General features: G+C 43.7%; 1 non-coding gene across 1 annotated transcript; it reads right to left on the bottom strand.

Annotated features, from left to right (window-relative positions):
- Nucleotides 1–9,343: 9,343 nt before the first annotated feature.
- On the bottom strand, nucleotides 9,344–9,447 carry LOC132213979 (U6 spliceosomal RNA). The gene has a single exon (XR_009448092.1). It is a non-coding gene; the product is annotated as a U6 spliceosomal RNA (small nuclear RNA).
- Nucleotides 9,448–12,035: the final 2,588 nt, after the last annotated feature.

Raw genomic sequence — 12,035 nt, 5'->3', positions numbered from 1 at the left:
AAGGGAGGCAAAGGCTGTGGTTACACTGCCACAGTGTGGGAGGATGCTGGGAAAGCCAGGTGGGTTCCTCTCCGGAGCCCTGGAGGCAGCATGGCCCTAATACCTTGGTTTTAGACCTCCAACCTCCAGAGATCTGAGAGATAAACTTCTGTTGTTTTTAAGCCAGACTTTCTGGTAATTTTTATGGCAGCTCTAGGGCACTAACATGACAAGAAAAGTGAAGCACACTCTGAGACCAAAAATAAATATATGTAAAAATAGAATATAAAATAATTTGTGACTGTAATAGATAAAACATTAATTATTGTAATATGAAAGAAAGCTGCAAGTTGTTGATCTGAAGAATGTGTGTGTAGGGTAGGGAAATGGGAAAGTATTTTTAAAATAAATTTTTATTGATTCTACAGAGAGGAAGGGAGAGGGATAGAGAGATAAAAACATCAGTGAGAGAGAAACATTGATCAGCTCCTGCCGGGGTTCTTGTCCCGGCATCAAGATGGGTTCAGGAATCTGGAAAAGGCTGTGCTGTGCGTAGGTGACGTAGGAATCCAGAGACTAATAAAGAGTCCGGAGACGAAATATAATTTTGAAAGGCATTTGGGGGGCAGAGGACCTTCAGCTAAAGGAACCAAAGACTCCCTCCTTGTCTAGGACCCTTGCTTTTATTAACACAATTTGTCCTAAGGCAAGGTGGAGATAATACACTTCAAAAGGTAAGGTTTCAAAGGGTACAGAGGCATTGTCAGAATGGGGGAATTAGCCTACGGCTGTTCGGGTGTTTGGCCAGTAGGAGGCAATAACATGTAGATTAAGATGCTCTTTAACTGTCTGGCAGCCACAATCAGTTTCCTATTCAGGTTTGGGGAAATGCTTTAGCCATTCCCAACAGGTGACTACATGTGTGACTCAACCCTGTTGAGTCCCCAAGTCTCATCAACCTTTTGATGAAACTCTTGAAATTATGACATGCTGGAATTGGTTCCCGGCAAGCACCCCCCTACCCCTACACCCCCCCCCCCACACACTGGGGATTGAGCCCACAACCAAGGCACATGTCCTTGACAATAATTTAACCCAGGACCCTTCAGTCTGTGGGCCAATGCTCTAGCCACTGAGCCAAACTGGTTAGAGCTGGTAAAGTATTTTTAACTCTGGACTTTGCTCTTAGCAAGAATCCAGAATATCCACTCTGATTCTATTGATTTTTACCAATTTTCAGTTATTCTTTATAAACTTTGGGGCAGAATGATTTTCCCCTGAGAGCTTGTGTGGTTCAAAGGCAAAACGGCCCCCTTTGAAGGGTGTCATCTTAGTATGCAGCGCATATAACTCTTTACAGCTCCCCAAATGCATTTCTTGTTGAATGTTTGTCAGCAGTGTTAAAGGCACACATAGCTGTCAGTGACAAGCATCTGTCACAAACGCACTAAAGTTCATGGCACAGAACTTCAGCTTTGGCACCGGGTGACAAAGATGTGCCGTGTACACCTCTGAGTGAATCTGGCTGTGGCACGGAGCTTTCACCCTTTTTGTTGTTGTTGATCCTCACCCGAGGATATTTTCCCATTGATTTTTAGGGAGAGTGGAAGAGAGAGGGAAAAACGGAGAGAAACATTGATGTAAACACATCGATTGGTTGCCTCTTGCAGGAGCCCCCACCAGGGCCAGGGCCCAAGAAGCCTGCAACCAAGGTATGTGCCCTTGACCAGAATCGAACCCGAGACCCTTTTGTCTGCAGGCTGAGGCTCTATCCACTGAGTCAAACCAGCTAGGGCCAGAGCTTTCACCTTTTAAACCAGACGGAACTTAGTTTTGGGGGTATTATGGCCAATCTGTTAATATGTGATTCCTACTCAAACAGCCCGTGGAGCCATGATGGAAGGTGGCTTTGATTTGTCCCACAAATCTGGCCCCAATGGAAAGCTAAATGCCTTCCCTTTGACAGTGTCTTTTCAGCCAAGACAAGAGTCATGGAGTCAGGTTTATGCCACCGGCAAGCGCCGTAGTCTTGTGACATCACAGAGGGGGCTGCGAAGTGGCCTCAGTTGTAGCTGATACACACGTGGCACCGCTGGACCGAGGAGCTTCTGCTGTGGATTTTGTTTGAAACTTGAATGAAAGCCGGCGGAAGCATCTGATTCAGTGTAAAGGTCAACAACAAGTACAGCAGCAACGGCAAAGCCCAACCTGTGGCTTCTCCCCGTTTCAATGCCCAGGTTCAGCTTCCTCCACTCTCCCCTGCACATCTCTCCTCCGCACCACCCGGGAGGACCGTGGGGTCACTGACACCAGGGTCAGCGAGGGCGACACTGCGGCTTCCGTCTGTCGTCTCAGGAAGCTGCATACTTACAGGTCAGATCTCGCTAAGCCCCGCCTGCGTGCTCGGACTCGCCTGTGCAAAAACCTGGGACCTCTGCGCCCCACGTCAGAGACCAGGGTCGCCAGGCCCCCCGCGTGCGGCCAGCGGAAGGACAGAGAGGTGATGGCCGCCGGAGCCGGTGGAGAAAGCTTCATTCTCTCCTTCGCAGTTTACTCACACCCGAAGCAGGGGCCTGCGGCTGGGATTCCCAGCATCCCACCTTCCTTCGGATGCCCTTCTCTCCTGCCTGCACTCCTCTCACATTCCCTCTCGCTGAGTGATGATGACGGCAGAAAACGCACATCATGCCTGTCATCAGCCCACTGGCTCCTGCGCCCGGAGGCTTTGGGGCAGGAAGGGAAAGGCGCTCTGCTGCGTCCCGAGGTCCAGGCAGGCTTAGCAGCGACCTGTGTGCTGAGGTCCAGGCAGGCTTAGGAGCGACCTGTGTGCTGCGTCCTGGGGTCCAGGTGGCTTAGCAGCGACCTGTGTGCTGTGTGCTGAGGTCCAGGCAGGCTTAGGAGCGACCTGTGTGCTGCGTCCTGGGGTCCAGGCAGTCTTAGCAGCGACCTGTGTGCCGCGTCCTGGGGTCCAGGTGGCTTAGGAGCGACCTGTGTGCTGCGTCCTGGGGTCCAGGCAGTCTTAGCAGCGACCTGTGTGCCGCGTCCTGGGGTCCAGGTGGCTTAGGAGCGACCTGTGTGCTGCGTCCTGGGGTCCAGGCAGGCTTAGGAGCGACCTGTGTGCTGCGTCCTGGGGTCCAGGTGCCTTAGGAGCGACCTGTGTGCCGCTTCCTGGGGTCCAGGTGGCTTAGGAGCGACCTGTGTGCCGCTTCCTGGGGTCCAGGTGGCTTAGGAGCGACCTGTGTGCTGCGTCCTGGGGTCCAGGTGGCTTAGGAGCGACCTGTGTGCCGCTTCCTGGGGTCCAGGTGGCTTAGGAGCGACCTGTGTGCTGCGTCCTGGGGTCCAGGTGGCTTAGGAGCGACCTGTGTGCTGCGTCCTGGGGTCCAGGTGGCTTAGCAGCGACCTGTGTGCTGCGTCCTGGGGTCCAGGGAGGCTTAGCAGCGACCTGTGTGCTGAGGTCCAGGTAGGTGAGGAGCGACCGAGTGGTGCATCCCGAGGTCCAGGCAGGCTTAGGAGCGACCGTGTGCAGAGTTCAGGGCGGCGCCACCTGCCCGGGCCTCCCCTGAATAGGGGCCTTCTGCCAGGGGGTGGCGATCCCGCTGTCTGTGCACCGTTCTCACCACACAGCGCGCACCTTGGGGACGAGCTTCTACACGCAAAGCCCATTTAAACCAGGAACCCACTCCTAAACTCTCCAGAGTGACTTGATTTTTTTCCCCTTCTTATTTCTTTTAGATCTGAGTTTTCTCTTATGCCTGTGACCTCTCATTCCATTGACAGGCTTCCTCATCTGTTCTAACAGCTCCCCCTCCGCTGGGGAAGGGCCACGTGGCAGCTGGCCCCCGGGTGAGCAGGGTGTGAGGGGCGCTCTGCTCTGGCGAGAGGGCGCCTCGCTCCCCTGGGGGCCGCGGCAGCAGCAGGGACCCTACAGGCAGCAGCATTTGCGTGCACCCAATTACCAGTCAGACACTCTTCTAGGAAATTACATTCCCAGCACCTGCCTGGAACCACAGTCTCCTCTCTGCACTTCTCGCGCTAGCAGAGGGCAGTTCCCTCCATGGGGTGCAGCCAGTTGGGGTGATGAGCAATTCTCCCCTCAAACACCTCGGAGACAGCTGGTGACCGGATGGCCTGGCACCGCCACAGTGTGCGCGTGGGAAAGGCGCGGCCCAGGGCCTGTCTGCTGTCGCCTGTGCTGAGCGGCTCTCCGGGGACTCCTTCACCCCCACCCCCACCCCCTTCTTTAACAGTTTTCCAACAGAGACGCTGAGCACACTGCACCCAGCTGCTCAGTCGTTATTTTCTTTCTCCCGTTTCAGAGGCTATACTTGGCCATTGCAATGTTTCTGAGCGAGACCGAGTGAGGACTCCGTGCAATAGATATCCCTCCGTGGCCAGCGATATCCGGCATCCGCGAGGGGTGTGTCAAATAGTGGTCAAGTGGTACAGTCCTTCTTCTATGGGGACTAGGGACTCTCTGGATAATAAATCTCAGCATTCCTCCAAAGTTGACATCGTGGAGGTTGTATGACTGCACTGCCACTTTCTTAGCACCTTAGGACTAAGGAGATTACTATAGAGCAGGGGTGGGCAACCCCTGGCACGCGTGCCAAACATGGCAGGCCAGTAACTTTTGCTGGCACAGGAAACCCTCTCTTATAATCTTCCATTTAAAATTGTGAATCTTTGTTCTCAGTGATGAATTATGTTAAGTCTCCTAATAGGAGTAGCCTGACGGATGAAAGTAGTAGCTCGTGCATATCTCTGAAGGTCAGGAAATAGAAACCTGATGTAAAATCTCTGTCATCAGTGATGCAGCAGCAAAAGTCCCACTGATAATATCAAACGGAGTCATAAAGTTTTCTGTCGGACTATCAGTGTACATGTATACATTAAAAAATAAATGTATTTTTCATCATCATATACTGTTTTTGTCGCTCAAATGAATTTTATTATTACTTCAAGGTTCTTCACATACATGCACCTTAAGAGATATCAAGTAGGCGTAACATGTTCTCAAAAAACTAGGGTTGGCACACAGAAGAATTTTGAGTCAGAGATTTTATGGTTTTGGCACGCACTCGCAAAACGGTTGCCCACCCCTGCTATAGAGAAAGAGAAAGAGTAACACTAGGTTACTAGGTACAGGGCAGCACAACATAGTGTCTATGTATTTTCTTAATCACTTCTATGAAATGATTATTTATTGGCACAGTAATTTTAAGTCAACTGGTATCAACAATAAAATTGGACAAATGAGTTTAATTACTCATATACTAAAATAAATAAGGGATTACCTTAGCTTATCTACACTAATAAAAGACAAAGATGCTAATTGACTGTACCTATACTATGCCTTAAGCCACGCCCACCAGCCAATCAGAACGATTATATGCAAATTAGCCCAACCAAGATGGCGGCCAGCAGCCACGGAGCTGGAGCAAGCAAGAGGCTTGGTTGCCCAGGCGATGGAGGAAGCCAAGCTTCCCCCCTCCCCCGAGACAGCTATGGCCTACGCTCATGGCAACAAAGTTTCAATTATAGAAGACAAATAAGTCCCAGATACCTGCTTCCCGCCAGCCTCCACTGGGAGCTTGGGTGGCTGGGGGACTTAGCCAGCCTGAAAACAGCCCTCAGCCCCTCACCCAGGCTGGCCAGGCATTCCTATATAATAACAGGGTAATATGCAAACTGACCCTAACAGCAGAACAACTGGGAATGACTGGTCACTATGACACACACTGACCACCAGGGGGCAGATGGTCAATGCAGGAGCTGCCCCTGGTGGTCAGTGCGCTTCCACAGGGGGAGCTCTGCTCAGCCACAAGCAACGCTGATGGCTGAAAGCATAGTGGTGGTGACAGGAGCCTCTTACCTCCTCAGCAGCGCTAAGGATGTCCGACTGCACCTTAGGCCTGCTCCCCGCTGGCAAGTGGGCATCCCCTGAGGGCTGCCAGGCTTCCAGAGGGATGTCTGACTGCCAGCTTAGGCCCGATCCCCTGGGGAGTGGGCCTAAGCCAGCAGGTAGTCATCCCCTGAGGGGTCCCAGACTGCAAGAGGGACCCCCCACCCCGCGCAGTGCACAAATTTTTGTGCACCGGGCCTCTAGTATGTCCATAAAAAGCCCAAAATATTGTTCCCATTAATGCATTCAGGGAATCTCAGAACTGAAATGCCCAGAAATCTCTTCCGGAATCACAGCCAATTCATCACATTGTCCACCAAGTGCAGAATCCACATGGCCAGGTAATCCACTTCTCAGTGATTACTTTCTGGGACACACCCCTCACTCTCTATTGGGAAGATATTTCATTTCTGAGAAACTTTGAGGTTCTAAGAGCCTTCCTCATTGTGTGATCTTGTGTCACAATACCTTATTGTTTTTCTTACTTGGGGGCATTGGTACTATTAAAAATAGAGACTTGAACACTTGAAACCTGTAAAATCTTATTAACCAATGTCACCTCAATAAATTTAATTTTTAAAAATGCCTATTTTGTTCTCATTTAAGTGGTTATTTTTTTAAATTTAAGGGCAACAATCATGTCTTGCTTCTTTCCCTATATTTATAAATAAAAAGAGCCCCAATTCCTTCAATAATATCTCACATAATATCTAATTATAATATATCACAATTATCTTTCTTTTTTGGTTTCTTTACTCTAATTTCTACTTGGTCAACAGAATTTAAAATTTAAGACCAGAAATCACTTATTTTGCTTTGGATTCTATGGTTTTATACATGTATCCCAATATTGTGCTGACTTAATGCATTTAGTTATTTTATTTTATTTTATTTTTTATTGTTTTATTGCTTAAAGTATTACAAAGAGTATTACATATGTCTCCTTTTTTTCCCCGCTCTTGACAATCCCCTGGCCTCCCCTACCCCGCAGTGTCTTATGTCCATTGGTTATGCTTATATGCATGCATACAAGTCCTTCGGTTGATCTCTTAATTTACCAAGTAGTTCATATTTTTTTTAGAAAAATTCGAAAATGTATGAAAGCATCAAGATAAGTACATTTGTTAGAATATAGAGGAAGTTCTTCTAAAAGAGAGACCCACAATCACAGTAGTTTAAAAGTTGCAAGTTTGATCTTTGTCTTGCATAAAGCTCTGGGGCAGCCTGTGGCTATTCTGGCCATGTCCAGTCACCAGAGACCTTTCGATCATGTTGTGCTCTCATACGATCTCATGTTCTTTCCAGTTGCTATACTGCCTATTGCCAGAATGGTTTCTAAAAATCTTTAAAATTTTTTTTTCAATTACAGTTTATATTCAATAACATTTTGTATTGGTGTCAGGTGTACAGGATAGTGGCAAGACAATCATATATTTCGCAAAGTGTCCTCCCTACTCCTAGTTCCCACCTGGCACCATACATAGTTATTGCACTATCATTGACTATGTTCCCTTTGCTATAATTTACACCCCCATGGCTATTTTGTAACTTCCGGTGAACAGGAGGAGAGGAAAAAAAAAAAAAAAGAAAGGATAGGCGGATGGCTTTTAAGGCAGTGTTCAAATATCACTTCATTCATGAATCACTGGCCTGAAGTTGGTCATAGAGCAAAACCTTCCTGCAACGTTTACTGAAAAAATAGTCTCTAGTTAAGTGACCATAGTCCCAGCTCAAATTCTTCAGTCTTTGGAGGGAATAAGATGATGTCTTAATATTTGTTATTAATGGTGCAGTTTATTTCCTTCAGAAAGTTTTCATTTTAATTTTTATTGAATTAGAATGAATTGGATATTGCAGTTAGTTTACTCGATATCATATAGTGGACATTCTCTTAGGTTGTTGAAATATCTTTTTCTGCAACATGTCTAAAAAATGTCTATTGTTTAATTTAGCGATTAAATGGTAATTATTTAATAATTACAGGGCACTTAATTTTCAGGTTTATTTTCCTTTAAATAATTAAAAGCTAGCACCTTGACCCATAAATCCAAGTGTATACTTCATCCTTAGGACAGATGTGGAGCAAATAAAATTCTAGAAAATGCTTATGAATTTTTTATAAATTTCAATTTATTAATTATATCATGGGTTGCTTTTAGTTTTATATGTGATAAATTTTTGCATAGTGCAAGCTAAAAATTTTTTATCCTATTTTCTTCTAGATGTGATATAGTGTTAGTTTATATTTCAGTTTATGATACCTCTCCAAGTAATATTTGTGTATGCTGTGAAGAATAAATAAAAATTTATTTCTTTGTATATGCTATCCCATTATTCCTTCACAATTTGTTAAAAATATAATAATTTCTTCACTTAACTGTCTTTGCACTCTGGAAAAATTCAATTGGCCATGTCATATATACAATTGGGTCTATTTCTTGATTCTCTTTTCCATTGATCTATTAGTCTATATTTGTAACAATATAACACTGTCTCATAATAATGACTTTTCCAATTCATAAACATAGTATATCTCTCATTTTTAAGGTCTTCTTTAGTTTATCTATGATCTATGTTATTGTGCCAGTTCGAGGCTATTTTAATTACATGGCTTTGAAGTATAGTTTCATATCTGGTATTGTAATCCCTCCAACTTAGTTTTTCTTTTGAAATTGCTGAGGCTACTCGGGATCTTTTGGTTCCATATAAAATTTTGGAACATTTGCTCTAGATATTTGAAATATGTCATTGTCATGTTAATAGAAATTGTGCTGAATCTATAGATTGCTATGGGTAGTATGGACATTCTAATGACGTTAATTCTTCCAATCCATGAACATGACATATGCTTCCACTTGTTTGCACCTTCCTGTTTCTTTTTTCAGTGTCCTATAGCTTTGAGAGTATAGGTCTTTTGCCTCGGTTAAGTTATTCCTAGGTACTCTATTTTTCTTTTGTAATAGTAAATAGGATTATTTTATTTGTTTTTATTTGAGAGAATTTGTTACTGGTCTATGAAAATGCCACCAATTTCTGGATATTAATTTTGTATCCTGCTACTTTTCCAAATTCGTTTTTTAGTTTTAGTTTTTTTTTTGGGGGGGGCGGTCTTTAAGGTTTTCTATGTACAATATCATGTCATCCGTGAGTAATGACAGTTGCACTTCCTCCGTTCCAATTTGCATGTATTTTATTTCTTTTTATTGATTACTGTGGCTAGTAGTTCCAGTACTATGTTGAATAAGAGTGGTGAAAGTGGACATCCACGTCTTGTTCCTGATCTTAAGGGAACCATTTTATTTTTTACCTATTGAGTATGATATTGGCTGTGGGTTTTTCATATTAAGTATATGACCATTATTATGTTTAGCTATGTTCTCTCTTATCTCATCTTGCTGACAGTTTTTTATCACATATGGCTGTTGAATTTTATCAAATTATTTTCCTGCATCTATTTTTTTTTTTTTTATGGAACGCCTCACGAATTTCCATGTCATCCTTGGGCAGGGGCCACGCTAATCTCTGTATCGTTCCAATTTTAGTATATGTGCTGCCGAAGCGAGCACTTCTTGCATCTATTGATATGATCATGAAATTTTTATCTTTCATTATGTTTATATGATGAATCACATTTATTGATTTGGGGATATTTTATCAGTTTTGCATTCCCAAAATAAAACCCACTTGGACATGATATATCTTTTTATTGTATTGCTGGATCTGTTTTGCTAATTTTTTCTTGAGGATTTTAGTATCTACCATCAGGAATATGGACCTATAATTTTCTCTTTTGCATTGTCTTTAACCGGTTTTAGAATTAGATAATACCGGCCTTATAAAAATAGTTTGAAGTCTTCCCACCTCTTGAATTTAATAGAATAGTTTGAGGATAGGTATTACCAGTAGTTCTTTGAATGTTTGGTAAAATTCACCTGGAAGCAGCTGTTGGGGTCAGGACTTTTGTTTGCTGCAGATTAGTTTTTGTTTTTTTTATTACTGCTTCAATTTCATTAGTTGGAATCACTCTTTCAGGTTTTCTGATTCTTCCTGATTCAATTTTGGAAGATTGTTTGTTTCTAAACATTTGTTCATTTTGTCCAGGTTATCCAATTTGTTGGCATATAATTGTTCATAGAATTTTCTTACAATTCTCTATTTCTGTGATGTCCGTTGTTACTGCTCCTCTTCATTTCTGATTTTATTTATTTGTGTCTGCTCTCTTTGTCTTTTGGTAAGTCTGGTTAAAAGTTCACAATGGAATACTATGCTGCTGTAAAAAAGAAGGAATTCTTACCATTTGCAACAGCATGGATGGAACTGGAGAGCATTATGCTAAGTGAAATAAGCCAGTCAGTGAAAGAAAGATACCACATGATCTAACTGATTTATGGATAATAAAGAACATTATAAACTGATGAACAAAAATAGATACAGAGGCAGAGCAGCATTAAACAGACTGTCACAGCGGGAACACTGGGAGGGTGTTATATAAGCATAACCAATGGAGGCAAGACACTGGGCCGGGGGGTGGGGGGGTGAGAGCATGTGCGGGGAGCGGTGTAGGGGAGGCCAGGAGAAGGTCAATAGGGGGAAAAAAAGGAGACATATGTACTACTATTTGTAATACTTTAAACAATAAAATAAAATTTAAAAAAGTTTATCAATCTCATTTATCTTTTTGAAGAACCAACTCTTGGTTTTATTGATCTTTTTATTTATTGTGTGTTTTTGTGTTTTGTTTTGTTTTTTTTAGATTCTATGTCCTTTATAAATTTTTGCTCTGATTTTTATTGTTTTCCTCCTTCTACTTACTCTGGGCTTTTCTTCTTTTTCTTCTGATAGTTCATTCATTGTTTAATGTCACACTATTTAACCTCCATAAATTTGAATGCCTTTGAGTTTTATTTTTATTTTAGTTGATTTCTAGTTTCATGTTATTGTGATCCAAGATGATGCTTAGTATGATTTCCATCTTCTTTAACTTCTTAAGAATTATTTTGTGTCCTAACATGTGGTGTATCTTTGAGAATGTTCCATGTGCACTTGAGAATAATGTATATTCTGCTACTTTGGGATGAAATGTTTTGTAAATATAAATTAAATCCATCTGATCCAGTATGTCATTTATGGTTGCTATTTCCTTGTTAAATTTTTGTCTGGGGTATCTATCCAGTAATGATAGTGGGGTGTTAAAGTCCTCCACTATCACTGCATTGCTGTCTTCCTTTCCTGTAAAGTACACTGAAAGGTGTTTTTTTAAATATACATGTACTAGAGGCCTGGTGCACGAAATTTGTGCATGGGTGAGGGGGTCCCTCAGCCCGACCTGCACCCTCCCCAATCCAGGACCCCTCAAGGGATGTCCAACTGCTTCTTTAGGTCTGATCCCTGTGGGATGGGGCTTAAACCAGCAGTCAGGCATCCCTCTCACAATCTAGGACTGCTGGCTCCTAACTGCTTGCCTGCCTGCCTGCCTGATCATCTCTAACTGCCTCTGTTTTCCAGCCTGATTGACCCCAACTGCCCCCCTGCTGGCCTGGTCACCCTCTAACTGCCCCCCTGCCAGCCTGGTTGCCCCCTAATTGCCCCTCTGCCAGCCTGGTCATGCCCTAATTACCTCTGCTTGCTGGCCTGATCACCCCCTAACTGCCCCCCTGCCAGCCTGATTGCCCCTAACCAACTCTGCCTTGGCCCCCGCCACCGTGGCTTTGTCTGGAAGGAAGTCAGACATCTGGGAGATGTCCAGCTGACCCAGTCTAATTAGCATATTACCCTTTTATTAGTATAGATAGTTTTCTGAGTACAGTCCTTTTGCCTTCTTGGTTAAGTTTATTCCTAAGTATCTTAATTTTTTGTTGCAATGGTAAATGGGATTGCTTGTTTAGTTTCTCTGAGAATTTATTATATATATTAAATATATGAATATTTAATATAATATATAATTTATATTAAATATCTAAATTATATATATATATATTAAGCGACAGTCCAACCATCCGACCAATAGCCATGACGTGCAATAACCACAAGGGGGCAGACACTCTGACCAGTAGCTATGACACTAAGTGACCACCAGGGGCAGATGGTCAATGAAGGAGCTGCTGAGCTGCAGTGATTTGGAAGTTGCGGTTCTAAGGTGAAGCACACGGAATCA

This window comes from Myotis daubentonii, chromosome 12 (assembly GCF_963259705.1).
Source record: "Myotis daubentonii chromosome 12, mMyoDau2.1, whole genome shotgun sequence".
NCBI lineage: Eukaryota > Metazoa > Chordata > Mammalia > Chiroptera > Vespertilionidae > Myotis > Myotis daubentonii.
The sequence above is the reverse complement of the archived record's forward strand: the minus strand, read 5'-3'. Positions and strand labels throughout refer to the sequence as shown.